General features: G+C 42.9%; 1 protein-coding gene across 6 annotated transcripts in view; it reads left to right on the top strand.

Annotated features, from left to right (window-relative positions):
- The window catches only part of FYN (FYN proto-oncogene, Src family tyrosine kinase), a 209809-nt gene that overhangs the window by 117249 nt on the left and 71537 nt on the right, over window positions 1–21023 (top strand). The window contains exons 1-2 of one of the 6 annotated variants that reach the window (XM_030928133.1): window positions 16012–16146; window positions 16584–16693. The exons of the other annotated variants lie outside the window; for them this stretch is intronic. The gene's annotated coding sequence lies outside the window, so the exon portion shown is untranslated. Of the gene's footprint in view, window positions 1–16011; window positions 16147–16583; window positions 16694–21023 lie in introns of those variants that run through there. 6 annotated transcript variants of the gene reach the window in all.

Genomic DNA, 21023 nt, shown 5'->3' with positions numbered 1-21023 from the left:
AGGTTTGCAAAGACCTCCTTCCCCGTGGGAGAGGTGCCCTACTGTGCATGCAGGGAGTTGGCTTGGGTCATGGGCACAGTACCCTTCACCCAATGATTCTTTCCAACCTCAAGAAAGCAAACCCCAACTTGGGGCCCAGAACTATTCATACAGTGGAAGAGTTCCACGTTCAGACAGACGATAAAAGAAATATCTTCATATTGCCTAGCATTGTATTTGATAAGGAATAGAGGAACAGTATTGTCCTTCTAACCAGGCTCTCTCTCTTAGTGCCTAAAATTTTATTATCATTGCATTTTTAAAAATCAAAGTTCAATCTTACTAGAATGGATAAGTGTAGCTTCTAGTTTGATGAGTCCTTAATTGTTTCTTCCTACTGACCTCCCTAGCTCAGTCTAGCTAAGGGGAGGGCCTCCATGATAACCAGCAAAACTTCTCTCTGGTTAAGCTGAGCTTGGTTTGTTAAGCAACTTTACCCAACATGTTTATATCAAAAGCACCTATGTTTCTCAGTGTTACTGGAATCCCAACTTAAGTGAGGCCGGAGCTAATGGTGTATTTCAGTAAATACCGCATTAGATCACACTTTTAAGCAGCTGTGTCAAACAATTGACTTAAATTGAAATTACTTTCAGCTAACACTTCCCCCCAAATTGTTTTTACACATGCTGCTGCTAAACCACATGTCCACTGTCCTGTACTTAGGCAACTTTTTTTTCGGTTCAGGCCCTCACATTTTTCCTTACTAATTTTATCATGTCAGTTGTGGCCTATTACTCCAGCTTACCAAGATATTTTTATAACTTGAGATTGTCACTCCTGTCCTTTCAGAAGTTTGTTCCATCTGAATATTTCACCATACAAATTTTCAATATCTTCATCTAAGATGTTGACAAGTTGTTGAAGAGCTCAGAGCCCCATTTTAGGCCTCCTGAGGCCACCTTCTAGGAGAACCTTAGCTCACCAATCAGCCCCACTTAAATATTATAATTCACTTCATTGTTCTAGTATCTAGCCCACATTTTCCTGTCTTATTCCCAAAGGTATTATGAGAGGCCTTTTTGGATAATGCATTGCTGAAGTCCGTAAAGAACCACACTTCTCTGACCCCTGTCAAACTAGAAAGTGGCATGAATATTCCTCCTATGAAAGCATCCTGTCTGGAGGATCAGACCAAATGCTGAAACACTTCAGTAGGTTTACTAAGTACAGCTTGTTTTTCATGTATCATGCCTTGACACTTCTGCAAGACCAGTTTTTTCTTTAAGACTGATTGATACTGAGATTTCAATATATATAGAAATGGGACTAAATTTTATCCAAAGCTATTTTTGCCTCTATTTTGGGGACCTTCGAGTTAATTTCCCCCACTTACACGAAACTGCCAAATACCAGAATGTGGAAGCTTGAATATTAGAGATAAACTAAGTGCCCAGTTCCATTCCACCAGTTCACAGCCCTGTCTATCCCTCCAACATCCCTCCATCCCACCCTCACCACCACCCTCCTAAAGCAAGATTACTAACACTGACCTGGAGTGCTACAACTTCTTCCTAGCATCTTTCAGGTGCTTTTGTGGCAGAGCCATTCTGTGTGGAGCTGCCAGACCAAGTCACTCTTGCTTAGAACTCTTCAGAGCCTCCCCTCTGAGCTCCAAATTCAGTCCAGTCCTCTCTTGGCTGCCTGTCTGATCAGAGGAGCCACTGCCTCCCCACTCAGACCCTATTCCACCCAGTGGGCTCGTCACTCTTCCCTAAATGTCTTCCATGCCTCCTTGATGCACATCTTTGCCCTGGCTTTTCCTGTGGCCAGGAATGTCTCAACCCAGCTCTAGATTTAGAAATCTTGCTCGTTTCTCAAATAACAATATGTCTCTCCTCAACGGAACCTTGATTGATCTCTCCATTGGAAGTGACCTCTTTTTCCACTAAGCTCCTGTTAGCACCCTACACCTTCCAAATGACAATTGTCTTGCATAGAATTATTTGTACGCTTGTTTTATCAAAAGCTGCTCCAGTGGGCTGATAGCTTATTCATCTTTTTAATTCACCAAGGGCTGGGCGTCTAGTAGATAGGATGTGTTTGTTGGATGGGTCATGGGTAGATGGATAGATGGAGGAATGGATGGAGCTGAGGTTTAAGAGAGGATAAATAACTTGCCAAAATCACAAAGTTGGACTAATAGAATTAATAATAGACTCAGTTCCCAAATTCAGTATTAACTTATTTGTCTAGCACCACTCCACATTCTCTTCCATGGTTTTGCTTGGATCTTTGGGTAGAAGTCTTAGTAATAAACATCCAGTTTTATAAAATAAAGTCTTACGTTTGTTTATATTATAAATTTATTACTCCTTGATTTACATGCTTAGGAATATAAATCTGTGAAAATACATGGCAGGATTTTCCTACCACATGCTTCAAGCTTAAAAAAATTTGAAGCTAAGCATGGTGGCTCATGCCTGTAATCCTAGCACTTTGAGAGGCAGAGGCAAGAGGATTGCTTGAGCCCAGGAGTTCAACACCAGCCTGGGCAACATAGTGAGACCTTGTTTCTACAAAAAAAAAAAAAAAAATCATTTGCATATGGTGGTGCACAGCTGTAGTCCCAAGTACTGGGAGGCATAGGTAGAAGGATAGCTTGAGCCCAGGAGGTTGAGGCTGCAGGGAGCTGTGATTGTGCCACTCCACTCTAGCCTAAATGACAGAGCAAGATGCTGTCTCAAGAAAAAAGAAAGAAAGAATTTGAACGGAAACACTGCCACTTCTGAACATCTGTCCTGTATGATTTAAAATATCTGTGAATACCTTGAAAACGCTGATCTTTTCAACTCTAAAACTCAGAATTATCTTAGTAGTATGCTGTAGTTATATTGTGTCAGCAGTTTTTCGGGGTTTTTGTTGTTGTTTTTGTTGTTAGTTGTTTGTTGTTTTTGTGAGACATGGGCTAGGGATCTGATGTTAAAAATAGAGATTAAGCCCCAGGACAAAATGGCCACCCTACCTAGAGACAGCAGTTCTGGCGTTCTCAGGCCACAGTGTAACATAAACATGATGTTGTCAACCTGAGCCAGGGCTGATTTGCCTCATTTGAATCTGAAAAGGAGCCCACATCCTTCCTGTTGCTACACAAAGATGCTGAAAAGAATTCACAGAGAAAACAAATGGACTAATACGTGTTATGTTTCCCAGAAGTCCTGTCTCCAGTGCCCCCAAAATAGTAAAATAGTTGGGAATGAGGTTGAGCAAGAAAAGAATAAAGGAATAAAAGTATACAATGCCAAGGAAAGGCCAATAGAAACTTCTCTTTTTACTTTGCTTCTCTTAGTGTTTTTTTTCCAGTGTGACTCTGTAGATAATGGCAAAGAGAAACGCAGGGTCATTTTTTCCATTTTCAAGTAGAACTTACTTTGCACAATAGATCCACTGAGGCTTGCACCCATTCATGGTTTCAACTCCGATCTCTCCAGTCTCAACAAAAGTGAAGGTGGCCAATGTGTCCTTTTGTTGTTCTGTGACTTTGCTGCCCCTTTCTTGCTTTTTAAAATAAATTCCTTAGAAGTATGGAATGGCGGGAACACATGCCCTTTGTTTCAGCAATTCAGTCAAAATTTCCCGACTTGCCTTCAATGTTAGTTAAAAAAAAAAAAAAATGACATGAATTATACTGGCATGAATCTAGGTGGTCTGGCCAAAAAAGAAAGGAAAGGAGGGAAGAAAATGAGGAAAGGAAGAGAGAGGAAGAGCCTGCATCCCTAAAATTTCTTTTCTCAACGAATATTTATTTGGTTACCTCTAGTACAGGCATTTTTGGTCATTGCATTAATTCGTTCTCACATTGTTATAAAGAAATACCTAAGACTGAATAATTTATAAAGAAAAGAGGTGTAATTGGCTCATGGTTCTTCAGGTTGTACAGGAAGTATAGTGGCTTCTGCTTCCAGGGAGGCCTCCGAAAGCTTCCAATTATGGTGGAAGGCAAAGGGGAAGTGAGGCATCTCACATGGTGAGAGCAGGAGGAAGAGAGGCCTGGGAGAAAGGTGCTACCCACTTTTAAACAACCAGATCTCTCAAGAACTCACTGTCATGAGGACAGTACCAAGGAGGGTAGTGCTCAACCATTCATGAGAAACTATCCCCATGACCCAATCACCTCCCACTAGGCCTCACCTCCAGCGTTGGGGATTACGACTCGACATGAGATCGGGACGGAGACACACATGCAAACTGTATCGGTTATGTTGCAGAAAGTCAGAATGGAAGGAATCTAGAGCCAAATACATAAAGGCAGAAGCTGCTTCAAAATGGACATACACATTTAGTAGCAGTTGCACATGCTGTCACTCTTGGATCAGAAGTTAAAGATGTCAGATTTAAACTGGATGTAACAGGGCAATTCTACAGATGTGGGGATGCAAATTATGGGATTTTTTTTTTCCAGCAGAAATCATGCAGTCTTCCTAGAGGTCTTCATTATAAGCACATTTTCCATCATGTAGGTCATTTATCCCTGTCATTTCTTAACTCCATATTTGTTTCCACACACAGATTTTGAACATATGTTTATTTAAAATATTTATGGGGTATGAATGCTATTTATCTAGCGTTGTGCTGAAAGTTTTACCCTATTAATTATAATTGTGTTATCTACATTTAAGTTTTTTACCTTTTAAGGAAAGAAAAAAGGAGAAACTCTACAATCATGTAAAAAGTATATAATTTGCCCTGGAGATGCAGAATAACTTCTAGCAGATAATTGCATGCTTTGAACATGAAAAGTAATAGGGTAGAACCTGAACTAAAAGAGGACCAGGTCTGTTCTCCCTCCCTCGGGGGAGGATGTGTTAGAATATTTTGTGTTCATGTTTTAATAAGCTTTCGTTGGATTATTAGGGTGCACTTAAGTTTTTCCATTTTAGAAGTATTCGGTTGGTGCAAAAGTAATTACCAGTTACTAATATAATCTTGTCAAGTAAAACCCACTCGTTGGGGTACACAGAACAAGCACCCTCTTTTCCGTAGGGCAGCTCAGTCCGTGTATCATAAACATGGTTATCATTGCCATTCAGTTTTAGTTGTTGCTCCAGAGAGACTTAAAAGCACATCACATGTGAGAGATCAGCAGGCAATATTTGGGGCTGTGAATATTGAGCAAATATTAAGGTTTTTTTAAAGTTCACCTTCACTCATGATTTACCTGCCCTAAGGAATTTGCAACAAATTCAAAATGTCAGCACTAGAAAAAGTGTCTGAGATGATCTGGGTTAACCATTATAGTGGCTGAGGCCCAGGAAGAGTGAGTAGTTTACCTAAGGTAACCAGCAGGTCAGAGTACAATGCATGTTTCTGTTCAGTCATTTTATTCACCTCCTAGGAAACATATTGCAGTGCAGGTGGTTCGCCACTTTTGATCAAATGCACCAAATCTTTAACTTAGATTAATATTTTCAATTACTGAGTATCTATACCAGTCCTTTCCCATAGACATAGTACAAACTATAAATGCAGGCAACACAGGTAATTAATTTTAAATTACCGAGTAGCCACATTTAAAAAGCAAACTCATGTGAAAGTAATGTCAATATTTTTTAATTTAAGACAACGTGTGTAAAATCATTTCAACATGTAATCATATTTTAAAATGTATTAAACATTTTACATTCTTTTTTCATACTAAGTCTTTGAAACCTGGTTATGTGCTTTACACTTACATTACATCTCATCTTGAACCAGCCACATGCAGTTAGTGCTTGCTTACCCTATTAGCACAGGTCTATATGGATGAACAGGTCCAAGCTGTATACCAAACCACAGGCCCCTAACCCTTGAGATCAAAAATGTCTCTGAGTACTAGTTCCCATTTCTTTGAATTTTTGCTCTTGGTACGCCATGCTTGTCTCCTGAAAACCCAGAGAGGTGAGCAATCGTGAACTGCTATAAAATGAGTATGTCTGTTGAAAACATGGTCCAGCTCCTGCTAAGATAGCATTATTCTGTGATATAATACTCCTGTCTTCGTCTCATTCCATGAAGTTCTACATTTCCTTAATGTCAAAAGTTCCCTTACCAGCTGCAGCCATTTCCTGTGGATAATGTTCTAAATGGCTTTCATTTATGAGATGTCTTGTGCTATAACTGCTATCAGAATGAATATGTATTCCAAAGCCTATACCCCAAGTCAGTCTAATTAACAGTCTTCTAAGAAATAATTGTTAAACTTTAGCTGTAGCTCACAACACTGGTATCTCTCACTTTGACCTAATTACAGAATGTAATGTTACAATATGTAAGGAAGGAGATCAAAGAGGAAAGTCATTTTGCTTTCTGTGTCTTCATCTTGCTTTCTATGTGCATCATATTTCATAGCTCCCAACCTCCACTTCCAACCGGCTGAGGGAAGAAAACACATGGAATAGTAATGAATGAGTATAGAAGCTGAGGCTGTTTTATTTTCCTCATCTTTGAAGTAGGAACAATAATAGTGCCTATCTTGGAGATTCGTAAGAATGAAGCATGAAACATGGGATCTGACATACCGTTGATGATCAACAAATATTAAATTGCTTCAGGAAAATAGAGAGCAAGTAGGTATATCTGGTGCGAAAAATGGAAAGGAAGCCTGCCAGCATTTTTTAAGGACATTATCTTCATTATTCTTGGAATCAAATCCGACTCCACCCAGGGCTGAGAGCTTTTTATTTCCATTGTGTCTTTAGCATAGTCATGCAAACCAACATCACTTCCAATGATAGGGGAATGCTGGAGTCAAAGCAACTAGTTCATTTCAGAGGACAGGCAGTGTATAATGTCAGAGGGAGGAGCTGACCCAAATAATGTGTTTCAAGTCATCAGAACACCTTCATGTCTGGTTGTCATAGTAAATTGTGACAACTGTGCAGGAGAAGACAGAATGCACTTTTTAGATGTGATTTTGTTTCTTTTGTGATGCTGCTTTCAACAGTTTCACAGAGTAAGGAAATAGAGTTTTTATACTGTAAGACTTTAACTCCCTTCTTTCCTTGACTTTTGCCTCTTGGATCTGCTTAATAAACCCCTTCAGCAAGGGCTCATCTGCTTTCCTTGAAGCTTCCAGGTATTATCTCTTGGTTGAATACAACAAAAATCACACCAAGTAGCTACGTGACACTCATGGGTGCAAGTATCTCATAGGAAACTGGTGAATTCTGAAAATGGTTTTGAATCACTTCCTTTCACTGCTAGACTCTTTCTTAATCTACTTACTAAAGTGCTACTTGGACAAGAGAGTATCGACAGTTACAGGGAAAAACAATATAGAATCCCAGGCCATGTGTAGGCTTGTGTGGACACATTTTAATTTTTTAAAGAATATTTTAGTTATCTAAACTGTGTACCTAACCATTTATATTGAGTACATAAATTATTAGTAAATTAGCATCTTTCTTTTGAGGGCCATGTGTTATCCGCTCCTGTGATCCAAACATATAGCACTAAGACAATATAAGGGGTTCTCTCTCTCTCTCTTTCTCTCTCTTCCCCCCTTTCTCTCTCTCTCCCTCCTTCTCTCCCTCCCTTCCTCCTTCTACCCTCTCTCTGTTTGTCCTAATTTACCTGACGTTTCAGCCCATGTTGCTGTTGGAGGATTCTAAAGATGAAGCCACTCCTCACCTTAATGCCTGATAGCATAGAGAATAGTTAGTGACTTCACCGGAACTTACACACCCATGCCTTTTGTTTTGTTTTTTTTGTTTTTTTTTTGAGACAGAGTCTCGCTCTGTTGCCCAGCCTGAAGTGCAGTGGCGCGATCTCGGCTCACTGCAAGCTCCGCCTCCCGGGTTCACGCCATTCTCCTGCCTCAGCCTCCCCAGTAGCTGGGACTACAGGCACCCGCCACAGCGCCCAGCTAATTTTTTGTATTTTTTTTAGTAGAGATGGGGTTTCACTGTGGTCTCGATCTCCTGACCTTGTTATCCGCCCGCCTCGGCCTCCCAAAGTGCTGGGATTACAGGCGTGAGCCACCGCGCCCAGCCGCCTTTTCTTTTTTGCTTTACCATGAGTAGGCAGTTGCATACTTTATTTAGCAAAAGACAGAACTGTTAAAAACCTACTAAGTAGTGGTATATTCATACTTTTATTGCCTGGAATACTACTAGGCAATAAAAGCTACTATTATGGATAAAGCAATAAAAACTGCTATACCACTCAGCAGCAATAAACTACTGAATGTACAATATCATGGACAGATGTCAAAAACTTGCCACGTAAAATAAGTAGACACAAAGAATAGATACTATATGATTACATTTATATGAAACCCTAGACCAGAGAAAACTAATCTGTTGTGGTAGAAATCACAACCGTGGTTTGCCTGGGATGGGATTTGACTACAAAGGGACCCCAGTGCATCTTTCTAGGGTGATGAAATGTTCTAGATATTGATGGGGGTTTAGATTATACAGGTATATACGTTTGTCAGAACTCATTGAACTGTAAACTTAATCTGTTTATACATTGCGCTGTGGATAAATTATGCCTAAACTTAAAATAAGAGGGAACTAAAAAACCCACATGCCTTGCTAAACCTCCCCAAATTATTAGAAATTCTCTTTCATTTATGAACTATTTTTTTGAAAGACAGCTACCAGGTATTACTATCACCACCTTTTTGTACCAGGTACCTGGTAGGTATATCAGTTTCCTGTTCCTTTCAGACTCTTCCTGGTGCTGCAGTACACAGTGGTCACCCACATTTGAGAAACATAGAGTGCCTTCCTTTTCCCAGGAGATTATCCCAGAGTCACATGGGAAATCAATGTTGTGTAAGTTGTACAGGGGAAACATTACTGAAGGCAGTTTTTTTGGAAGACATAAATGTATTTACTCCCCAGTGTATTGTTGGCTGTGTTAATTCAGAATTTGGAAGAGAATGCTCTTAAGTCAGAACTTTTTGTAAAGTGTTCTATGTTGAAATGTGCAGATGTTTACATTAAATTTTAAATCTTTCATTTACCTGCTCACCTTCTCCCTCCAGAACATGCTCCCTGTTGTTAAGCAGTGTTTCTGAAATACAAATCCATTGTGCAACTCTTGCTTAGAAACTACAATGGCCTGCTCTCTCCTTCGCATTTAGGCCTTCTTAACCCTCTAGTTACCTGCATTTGCTCATTCTTGGCTTGTGTCACACCAAACAAGGCTGCTCCCTGGTATGCTCCTCTCTCCTGAATCCATGCCTTCGTAAGAGCTGTACTGCAGCCTGCAAAGCACCTTGCCCACCCCCTTTTTCACCAGTCCTTCCCACAGGCCCCACTCAGGTGCCCATCCTCTGAGAACCCGACCCAGCTTTCACAGGAGGCATGAGCCGTGTGCCCAAGCTTCAAGAACATTGTGTGTGTTTCTCCAGGCGAGCACGCTTACTACATTGGAGAGAACAGGTCCTTTCCTGTCTGCCTTCTCCCATGGACTGGACACCCTTCAGTGAAAGAGACACATCTGTACATCTGTATTTTGTGCACACTGCTTGGATATATAGTATTGGCCCATGAATGATGGGTGAATGAATGAGTGGGTGGGTGGGTGGGTGGATGGATAGATTCATTCATTCACTCACTCATTCATTCAACACGGCAGCAGTAGCCTTCTTTGTGGGACCGCCAAAGAGGAGACAGATAAGGACCAGAATGTTCTGTGGCCCTAGCAAAAGCAAATTTTTCTGGGCGGATGTTAAAGTATTCCAGTGCTGCTTTTCTTGCTTTATTTTTCCAAGCAATAAGGAGAACATGACAATATTCTTTGCTGGGGTTGTACTTTCTACCTCTCCTCTGCGTGAGGGTATTCCTACCTAATTCTGAGAGAGAAAATGAAAACTTACCGCTAATGATATAAAAAGCATATTTATTGTTAGGTGATATTTGTATTTTGGGGATTTTTTTCTTCAGTAGGAACATTTTCTAAATACCTTCGCATATACCATTTTGTTTTATCTTTACAAAAATCTCATTAATTAAGCAGGTGATGGATCATCATTCCCACCAGGCAAATGAGATAACTGAGGTGTAGTAAAAGCCTGATGATTTTTCCAAAGTCACACGTCTGGTTAGTGATAATGCTGGGACCAGAATAGGAGTCCATGTGTTCCCACCAGACTGGGAGATTGTTCAAAAGAACAAGTTCCCAGGAAAGATCAAATAATTGCTGGAAAAGCACTTCCGATCTCCAGTGAAAACAGATCTTTCCAGCTGAGTGCCCTCCCTAAGGCCTAAAGAGTATTATCTGCCAAGTAGCTATTCTTTTGTCTTCTGCATAAACCACTGCAGGATGAAGGCCACTGTGAAATCTGTGAGAATCAAGAACAGCCATCCACTGCAGAAATATATGTTATGAAACTTAATGTATAAGTCACTGTCCATCTAGAGAGAAATTAGAGAATGCCTTTCCTGAAATCTCTGCTAGGACACAGGTGTGTCCTAGGGCCCTAACGCAGATATGAAGCTTTGTCCCCAGTGCTAAGACGAGACAGCTATTTTTGCTGGGCCAGTATAATATTTAACAGCAAACATTTAACAGTAGGATAACGGCTGCTGAAGCTGCATATGCAGCTGCAGCTGCATCATTCCTCTGGGGAAGGCAAGATGGCTCTTCTCCAACTATTCATGAAGGGCGAGAGTTGGGAGCAGAAAGAGAATTTGCTCACACTTAATACTACGCGGTCCGATCTCATGTCCCATGTGAGATGCCTAAGTCAGAAGCTGACTGCAGAGACAGCTCATTGGCTTAGAGACCCAGGGTTCATTCTGCAAGATCTTTCAGGCCTTCTTTTTTCTGTAATAAATGAAGTCCTATGCATTTTATTGGGAGTAACACATCAACAAATGATGAGCTATAGATGTGGTCCACCTTACTGATTTGCTGCACCAAGGAGACTGCAGTCACTCCAGATCTTTTTTTTTTTTTTTTTTTTTTTTTGAGACGGAGTCTTGCTCTGCCGCCCAGGCTGGAGTGCAGTGGCCAGCTCTCAGCTCACTGCAAGCTCCGCCTCCCGGGTTCACGCCATTCTCCTGTCTCAGCCTCCCCAGTAGCTGGGACTACAGGCGCCCGCCTCGTCGCCCGGCTAGTTTTTTGTATTTTTTAGTAGAGACGGGGTTTCACCGTGTTAGCCAGGATGGTCTCGATCTCCTGACCTCGTGATCCGCCCGCCTCGGCCTCCCAAAGTGCTGGGATTACAGGCTTGAGCCACCGCGCCTGGCCCAGATCTTAAACATATTCAAGGCCGGGCGCGGTGGCTCAAGCCTGTAATCCCAGCACTTTGGGAGGCCGAGGCGGGCGGATCACGAGGTCAGGAGATCGAGACCATCCTGGCTAACACGGTGAAACCCCGTCTCTACTAAAAAGTACAAAAAACTAGCCGGGCGAGGTGGCGGGCGCCTGTAGTCCCAGCTACTCCGGAGGCTGAGGCAGGAGAATGGGGTGAACCCCGGAGGCGGAGCTTGCAGTGAGCTGAGATCCGGCCACTGCACTCCAGCTTGGGCGACAGAGCAAGACTCCATCTCAAAAAAAAAAAAAAAAATCATAATTGTGTTTTTGGAGCAAAGTTACCATTGAAATCAAATTTTCACAGCACTCGTACCTATCTCTGGGATCCTCTTGTCCTTTTTTGCATTTACTCTGCTCTGTTCCTTCTTTCCCGCTTATCTTCCTTTCAGGGTCTCCACGGGCTGTCTTTGCTAACCAAATGTACAGGAGTTTCCTTGGTCACAATTAGAAAATGAGCTTCCAAAAGAAGAGGCATCGAGAGCCCTTGGCACAGGACACAGGAAGGGACTGATCACGTGAGCTGTCTCAGTTGAATCCCTCATTTCTCTGATGCTGTCGCCAGAATTACTCAAAGTATTTCCTTTTATTTTCATGTAAAACCTATTTATGCAGCTGCTTCAGGGATCTATTATAAAACATGTGGAGGAAAATCATGAAGTAAAGAAATGCAGGGATACAGATACAGGAAGCCACATTTTTGTTAACCTTGTTGCTTGGAATTCTGATCAAAACTACCATATAAAAGATTCTAGGCCAGGCGCAGTGGCTCACACCTGTAATCCCAGCACTTTGGAAGACTGAGGTGGGCGGATCACGAGGGCAGGAGTTTGAGACCAGCCTGGCCAACGTAACCAAACCCCATCTCTACTAAAAATACAAAAATTACCAGGGCATGGTGGCACACACCTGTAATTCCAGCTACTCAGGAGGCTGAGGCAGGAGAATTGCTTGAAACCGGGAGGCAGAGGTTGCAGTGAGCCAAGATTGCGCCACTGCACTCCAGCCTGGGCAACAGAATGAGACTCCCTCTCAAAAAAAAAAAAAAGATTCTTATCAAGCCCCTTTGTGATCTCAATATTTATAGCACTTTCTCAAACTTGGGGTCATGTGTGACCAAAACACAGGACAAATTGTAACTCACTGGTTGCTCGGGTGTTTGTAAGTATGGGGACCTTGTCACCCGGACTTCTCTGTCCCTTGTTTATATCCTCTTCAGTAAATGGGAATGGAGCAATAACTAGTTTCTAGTTTATTTTTGACATAAGATGGTAAATGATATATTTCCATCTTTGTGTTTGGCTTTTAGCCTTTGAATTTAAACTTAGTTCTTCAAAGAGTGGAACAGTTCTGTTCAGTTGCAAAGCCTGTTAGGGCCTTTTCCCACAGAACATGTGTGAATTCTTCCCTTTGTTGGAAGCTGAGATACATGATAAATTCTCCCTCTCCCACTTACTTCACAGAAGACTTGCAATAATATGCCAGGCATCAACTTTAATCATCCTTACTCTGGGGTTTGGGGGCTGGAGGTTGCTGAATATCATGTTAATGAGTAAACCTGGCCCTCAGACCCAGAGAAATGGCTGGATGTTAATATCAGTGTATATGCTTTTAGTATCATTAACAACATGGTGTATTACAATTTCTTAAGGATATTTGTTCCTACACTGGAAGATGTTGATTTGCAGTGCACTCTGAATGCCACCAGCTTTTCATTCTGAAAGTTGGAGAATGAGCATAGACTTTATAGTCAGATAGACCTGGATTTGAAATCTGATTCTGTCACTTCCTAGTAGTTTGCTCTTAGGAAGTTCCTTAACCTCTCTGAGGTTAGATTTTCTATAGTAAAAAGGATTAAACAAACAAGTAAAAGGTAGACCATCCCACACAATGCCTGGAGGAGAGGAGGCTCTCAAAAATTATTTATCCCTGTTTACTTCCCTTCTTTTCAGTTGCAACTTCTGGAAGAGGGCGTGAAAGCTACGGTTTTCCTTAGCATGGGGTATTGTTTTGATCACTATCATTCCTACAGAAAGAGCAAGATGTTTCTAAGGGAGCCATAAGAGGCAACGTGGCATAGCCTAGTGAATCTCAGAGTGTGGCCCAGAACCAGCACAGCCAGCATAACCCTGGGACTTGTCAGAATGCAAGACTCAGGCCTCGCTTCAGACCAACTGCATCAGAAATTCTCAGGGTGAGGCTCAGCAGTCTGTGTTTTCACAAGTCCTTCAGGAAATTCTCATGCTCATAAAGTTCGAAAACCACTAGTGTAGTGAAAAATACACTGGACTAGTTTCTTGCACGTTTTGCTGAAACGAGAGGTGGGATTGGACCAAATGTCCTCTAAGATCTTTTCTAATTCTGGCATCTTGTGGTTCTAGTTTTAAGCCAGCTGTGTCACCATTTTCTTAGAATGACCATGTTCTTTAAAAAAGGAAAAAAGAAAAACCTCGTTTTTATTATTACAAAAGTAACACACTGTTGTTATAAAAAATGAATATAAACAAAATGAAAAAACTTGAAACCATCCAAAACTCAGCATCCAGAGATATGCTTTTATGCTGTGCTCTTGTCCTTTTCTGCAGACGCACATGCATGCATTACTCTGTGTACATACATAAACATCTCACCATAGCCGTCAGCGCCCACTGAGTGTCTGCTCTGTGCCGGGCACAGTTTTGGGCATTATGGGTATACCATCCAGCAGAGCCTCTACTCTCACTGAGCTTTCTTTCTCATGAGTGGAGGTAGATAATAAAGAAGAAAACAAATAACTAAATAAAGAAGACTATTTCTGAGGGCATTAAATGCCATGAAGCAAATAAAACAGTGATGTGAAAGAGTGACCAGGCAGTGGCCAATTCAAATCTGATGCCAGGAAAAACCTTTTTTTTTTTTTTTTTTTTTTTTGAGACAGGGTCTCACTCTGTCACCCAGGCCAGAGTTCAGTGACACGATCGTGGCTCACTACCTCCTCTGCTTTCGTGGCTGAAGCATTCTTCCTTGAGCACCTCAGCCTCCCAAGTAGCTGGGACCACAGGTGCGTGCCACCACACCCAGCTAATTTTTGCATTTTGTAAAGTAGGGTTTCGTCACGTAGCCCAGGCTGGTCTCAAACTCCTGGGTTCAAATGATCTACCTGCCTCTACCTCCCAAAGAGGAAAAACCTTTCTGAGAGGTGGCATCTGGGTTGAGACCTGAGAAGGAGTCAGCTGTGTGCGTATTTTGGGGCAGAGCATTTCAGGCAAAGAGAAAAGTTTGTGCAGACTCACTGAAGTAAAACAGAGCAGGGTATGTTCAAAGAAGAACAGAAAGGTGTGCAGTATTGCTGGGGAGGAGGTATGAAGAGGGAGCCACAGAAGATAGGGCCAGACACATAGGCCAGGGCCACAGCAGGATGACCATATCATTTAAATTCATTCCAAAGACAATAGGAAACCATTTTAAGCCTGGGAGTAGCTTTAAAAAAGATGACTGACTGTCCTAGAGGGTAGAGAGCACAAGATTGGAAGCAAGGAAAGTAGTTATGTTTCTACCTTGTGTTTTGTGGCTTGTATATTTCCCTTCACTATTTCATTAATATTTTTCAAGATTGTTAATGTCCTGCTATGTTCTTGTTTTTAACAGCTGCATGGGAATCTGGTATGATACCGTACTTTGCTAATCCTCTGACTGCCTAGATTGTATCCAATTTCTTTATTATCATGAAGAGCACTGAAATGAGAGTTGTTAAATCTTTCGGCACATTTTTGTTCTCAGGATAATTCCCAACAGGGGAAGTCCTTGACCAAGAGTAGGATTCATTTGAAGACTTTTTCTTGAGTCTATTAGTTGGTTTCATCTGTATTTATTTAACTGAGCATTTTCAATTATTTAAAACCTTTAGTTGATAAACTTTTACCAGGTAGGGGCCAAAGTGAGATACTCCCAGCACTTTGGGAGGCCGAGATAGGCAGATCACGAGGTCAGGAGTTCAAGACCAGCCTGTCCAACATGGTGAAACCCCATCTCTACTAAAAATACCAAAATTAGCTGGGCATGGTGGCAGGCACCTATAATCCCAGCTACTCGGGAGGCTGAGGCAGGAGAATCATTTGAACACAGGAGACGGAGGTTGCCATGAGCTGAGATTGTACCTTTGCGTTCCAGTCTGGGTGATAGGGTGAGACTCCATCTCAACAACAACAAAAAACAGACGGTCAAGTATCAGTAACTTTCTATCAGTAATTTATAGTAGTTGGCATAATCCACATTTTACAGGGAAGAAGCCAGAATCTTTTTAACCACCTCCTCAAAATGGAAACCTTTCATCTTAATCATGGCTTTCTACACTTCTGACGCCCTGAGGGAATGAGAAAGGAAGAGAACAGGAGGAGGAGAGAAGTGGAAGGAAACCTGCCTCAAAACTGATGAAGTGGATTTGAAACCATTAATAGAAAAATCTCTCCTGTCTCTCTCCCACATGCCACTCAAATAATGAACTGCCCAGTGGCGGGGCCTCTCATGAGACAGGCGGCTGGGCAGACGGCAGGCAGCTCCAGTGGAACCACAGCACCCTCAGGCAGGAGACAGAACCCTGCCAGGGCTGTGGGCATGTGGCCAAGTTGCAGGGAGACAGGCTCCCTGTATGTCCTCCTTGAACCCCATTCCAAACTCCATTTGTGTTTGTCTCATATCATCATCTCCATTTCCTCTCAACAGAGCCTCCGCATCTCCCATGCATGTGCATCTTGCCAGAGCCCTGCACTGTCCTCAGTGAACAATTTAAACAGATTGTCTCCACCCTCCGTGCACTGCTGGTGCCGAAGGACAGGGCAGGTTTCAGGTGCCCAATGGAATCTGAAGAGCTTTTGACACCTTGTAGGTACCTTTAAACCTAAAAGAACAATAGCTACATGGTCATTGGTACTTTGCCCTGGGGACACTTCTGTTCAAAATAGGAGAGTGATGGGAATGGACAGAGTTAGACCTTCGGCTTCATGTAGAGATGGGGAGAGAAGCCATTCTTGGCAGGAGGAATGCGTGGAAGTGCAGGTGACAGAGCCACCATTACACAACTTCCCTTAGAGCAGGAGGAGGGAGGGCACCTTCACACCAGAAGACAGAAAGCCCTTTCCCTCCCCTCCCCTCCTCTCCCCTCCCCTCCCCTCCCCTCTCCTCCCCTCTCCTCTCCTCGAAGTTTGTTATTCTACTTTCTCATCCTCATCTGAAAGTATTGCTTAATAAAGGCCAGCTTTCACAGGGCTTGCCCCTCAGTGTTACCTTCTAAAGCCCCACCTCGATGTTTCCTCTTTCAGGCAGGGAAGCAACACATTCATAGCAGCACCAGGGCTGGGTGGGCACTTTAGGACTTTGTGCTGAAAATGAGGATGATGCCAATGCTGACCCAAGCCCATCACCAGATGAGGTGAGTTTTGAGCCACACCTTGCTCAGACAGCGAGGGGTGACCAAGGAGGAAGAGCAGGTGGCTGGTGAGCAAGCAGGCTGATACTGCGCTGGATTTTCCCACATCCTCAGAATAGCTACCTTTGACCAGGGAGGAGCATCTCCAATGGATGTGCGATTCCCCATTACTCCTCCTCAGTGAGCAGCTTTGCCTGGCTGCAGCCATGAGCCTTGGGGGCACCTGACTCCAAAAACAGATGTGAGTTGAGGTTGTAAGCCTTCAATCCCAGACCCCTGCAGGGGAGGAGGTAGCATCACCAGTGGACCTATAAAAAGTACAGATTTCTCAGATTCCTGAGCCTCACCTTAAACCCCTGGGGTGCATGTATTTCCCGGTTCAGGTAGGCATGGTTCTTTGGGGTATATGCCTGGGAGTGGAGTTCTGCTTATGGGATAGGTGCATCTTCATCTTCACTAGTAATGTAAAATTGTTGACATCCTGCTAGTGGTGTGTGTGGAGCTCTTGTTCCACATTTTCACCAGGACTTGCTCCTAACAGACTGAAAATTATGCCAGTAGCGTCACTTTATGTTGAAATTACAATATAGAAATGAACGATGACAGTTCGTGGTGGGTGTTGTGTTGTTTGGGTTGAAAATGAGTGAGAGTTTTGCCACCTGGCCTAGCAGGAAAGCAAAAATGCTCTGGTTCCAAAGAAAAAACTATTTATTTGTTTTGTTATGGGAAAATAGTCAAAATTAAGGAAAATTTGTGGCCGTTAGTGATGTTGTGAAATGTGTATTTGGTCACTGTTTTCTGGCAAACAGCTCCTAAAACCCTTGGAATCTCCAAAGTAGTAAACGTCTTCAGGATGGGGACTGGTCATGGGAAAGAGAGGATTAGGGGGTTGGGACTTTCAGCCTTATCTCCCAGTCTTTGGGGAGAGAAAAGGGGACTGAAGGTTAAGTTGATCACCAGTGGCCAGTGAATTAATCAATCATGCTTATGTAATAAGGCCTCCATAAAAAGTCAAGAGGACAACGTTTGAAGAGCTTCTAGGTAGCTGAACATGTGCAGGTTCCTGGAGGGTGGCAGGACGCAGAAGGCGTGGACGCTCCCACGCGCCTTCCTCCATACCTCACCCTGTGTATCTCTTCATCTGTATCCTTTATAATGAAGTAGTAAATAAACATAACTGTTTCCCTGAGTTCTGTGAGCTGCTGTAGCAAATGAGTCAAACCCAAGGAGGGGGTTGTGGAGATCCTGATTTGTAGCCACTGCGTTAGAAGCACGTACCACAACCTGGGGCTTGTGACTCGTGTCCGAAGTGGGGAGCAGTCTTGTGGAACTAAGCCCTCAACCTGTAGGATCTGACACAATCTCCAGGTAGATATTGGCACCAAATTGAATTGAACTGGAGAACAGCCAGCTGTGTCCACTGCAAAATTGCTTGCTTGTGTCCACTGCAAAATTGCTTGCTTGTTTGCCTGATATGTACGGAAACAAAACCCACACATCTGGTGTCAGAAGCGTGTTGTAAGAGTAGAGGAGAAACTAAGTTTGTTTATTCCTCAATTCACACCATTATTTTAAAGAGTCAAGTGTTTGAGGCACAAAAGAAATAGTGAAAAGAACGGATGATTAACCAGCAACCATGTTAGAACAGAAACAGATTTCAAACAGTTGAGATAGTTAAGAAAAACAAAGTTAGGGAATAGTTTAGTGGGTTTGGAAAAGCAGAAATTGGTATAAATAATCAGTCTCTTCTGTAAGAGTTATGCAGATCCACTAATTGTTAGCAATATTTTTATTGTAGCAGTGAACCTATATAGAAAATACAAGTCTTAAGGAGAAGCAAGGTGGCTGGAAAATGGCGAAGGGACTTGGAGGGGGTGCATTTCGTGCGTCCGGATTAAGGAAGAAGCCTGGTGGAGCGGTGAACACTCAGAGTGTGCCGGCTGGTTATACACAGGGCCATTCTGTTTCACTGGAGCTGGAAATCCGCACGTCGGGTCAGCCTTTGTCACAAAGAATTATGGCAGAGCTGTTGCCTGGGCTTATTCCACGTGTGTACCATTGTTACTTGCTGGGTCAATGTGGGTTGTTTTGAGCCAGAACTGGGACAGAGCATGAAGCCACCCTTGGGCCATCATTACCTGGAGTGTTCTAAGGCAGCTCCATCAGAACTCACCATGAGCTTGCAGGGACAGGCCAGTTCTGCTTAGTACTGGGACAAAGTGCTTCTGCCAGAGCTGCCGATTGATGACTCTTTCAGGTGGATGAGCAAGAATTTCCTTCCTCTAACTGTTCTAAGCCTGTATATATGAGTAGAGCTGTCATTGCTGAAAAAATAAGCTGTTTTCTAACCCAAAGAATGTGTTAATATTACATTTTTAATGCAAAACTGAAGTGTAACTGCCACTTCTGCGTCATGATAAAGGCGTTCCCTTTTGACTTGACAACACAAACCCCTCCACAGCTGGAGGAGAACGGTGGTGATCCCTTGTGACCTCGCATTCATCTGCACCTCTAACCCTAGCCACTCCTTCAGGATCCTCTTGGGACATCGGTCTGTTGTTGGATGCTACTTGTTACATGCCCTTTTCCGTGGGCGTTCCTGTCTTTCTTCTGATGACCTGCATTGCGGATGTCTATCTGTGGTGTTACCTGTCCTTGTCATGTTTAGGCAGCCACTTACACCACTGTGCAAGCCTGTTTCTCACTCCTACCAGCCCCAAATGGTATAAAGTTTTTTGTGTGCCAGGGCTCTCAGATAATGTCACTTATACAGTTCCATAGTAAATCACCTCTGCAACCATTTATGGTTTCAGATCTTTATTCTCACATGTTACAAAAGCTATGGCTTTGCTACAGTTGGGGATGATTTATGAGGTATGAATTATGCATAGCTAGCTAGCTAGAATGGATAGTCATTGGTCCGCTTAGAAAGTCATATCTTACTTAGATACCTCCCTGTCCAGCCACCTGCATGCAGTCTCTTTCTACCCTTGGCCTCTTGATCTGGCACCCCCCCCCCCATGCTTCTCTTTTCTCCCTAGTTTCAGTATGTGTCTATCAAGACCCAGTTTCACTCCTGCTTAATACTGGATAAGTATCAGTTGGATAATATGCAAATGCTTTTGCTTATAGGTCTCAGATTTAGCCAGATCTGGGTTAAAATGCAGTTAAACCTAGCAGTGAAGCCTTAGGCAAATAGCTTTACCTCCCTTCATTGATGATGATGATGATACCCAGCACAGGCTGTTGATGGATCAAAGAAGATCATTTGCATATTGCACCTAGCAAAGCTTTAGGCACCATAGTGAAGGCTCAGTAGAATGGACTCATAGTTGTTTAAGATCTGGCTTCTGACTGCTTCTCAAGCTCAGCCACTTACTCAGCTACACATTTCAATCCCATTAAACTATAAGCTCCTTTTGAGCAGGGAGCCTGTCTTCCTCAGCCTTAGCACCCAGAGCCTCGAAATATGCTTGGCACATATTTGAGTGCTCCATAAATATAGACGTAAATCGAATAAGCCGTAGGAACACTGACGGTTCTTTGAGAGCATCATGCTGTTCCACACCTCTGTGCCCTCAGGTACGCTGTTCCCTTGCCTGCGGTGCCCATCTCCTCCCTGCCTGGGCTGATGTCCAGTCACTTTCACAATTGCTGACCTGGATGAATTAGAACTCCCTCTGTGTCCCCTCTCCAACCTGAGTCCCTTGATTTACTTGTCTGTCTCCCTCTTAAGTATACATTAGCTCCCTGAGGACACAGGCCATGTGTACTTGACTTTATACCCATAGCCCTTAGCTCAGTGCCTGTCACATAAAGGGGATCAAAATGTGTTTGTTGAATAAAGGCTAGAGCTGGGGCTGAATATAAGTAAAAGGATACGTGCAGAGAAACAAAAAGGCAAGGGAAACAGTTGAAAACTGGTGATTTGTTACTATGGTGATTTCTGAGTAACTTTTGTTTGGGGTGTGGGGGGCGTTTCTTTATTCTTGTTATTGTTTTCTTCTGACTTCATCTCCAGCAGCTCAGAAGGAGAACAGCTGTACCTAGCTACCCTGTAGGGTAGAGCTAGAGAGAAGTGGAGCCTCCCTGTGATGAGGGAGGAGGGTCAAGACCACAGCATGTCACGAATGCCGGAGTTGGTGGAGCCAGATCATAAGTTGTTCTTCATTTTGGCAACAAAGGAAAGTGGAGGACATAGGTCTTCTGAAAACTGTAGTAAGAAAGAGTACTTTAAACCATAGGGCAAAAAATTAAATAAAAACTGTAGGACACAGCAACGCCTAGCTCTTCTCACATCATTAAAACTCTCGTAATGTGCCCTGCTCAAGGC

This window comes from Rhinopithecus roxellana, chromosome 4 (assembly GCF_007565055.1).
Source record: "Rhinopithecus roxellana isolate Shanxi Qingling chromosome 4, ASM756505v1, whole genome shotgun sequence".
Classification (NCBI taxonomy): Eukaryota; Metazoa; Chordata; class Mammalia; order Primates; family Cercopithecidae; genus Rhinopithecus; species Rhinopithecus roxellana.
The sequence above is the reverse complement of the archived record's forward strand: the minus strand, read 5'-3'. Positions and strand labels throughout refer to the sequence as shown.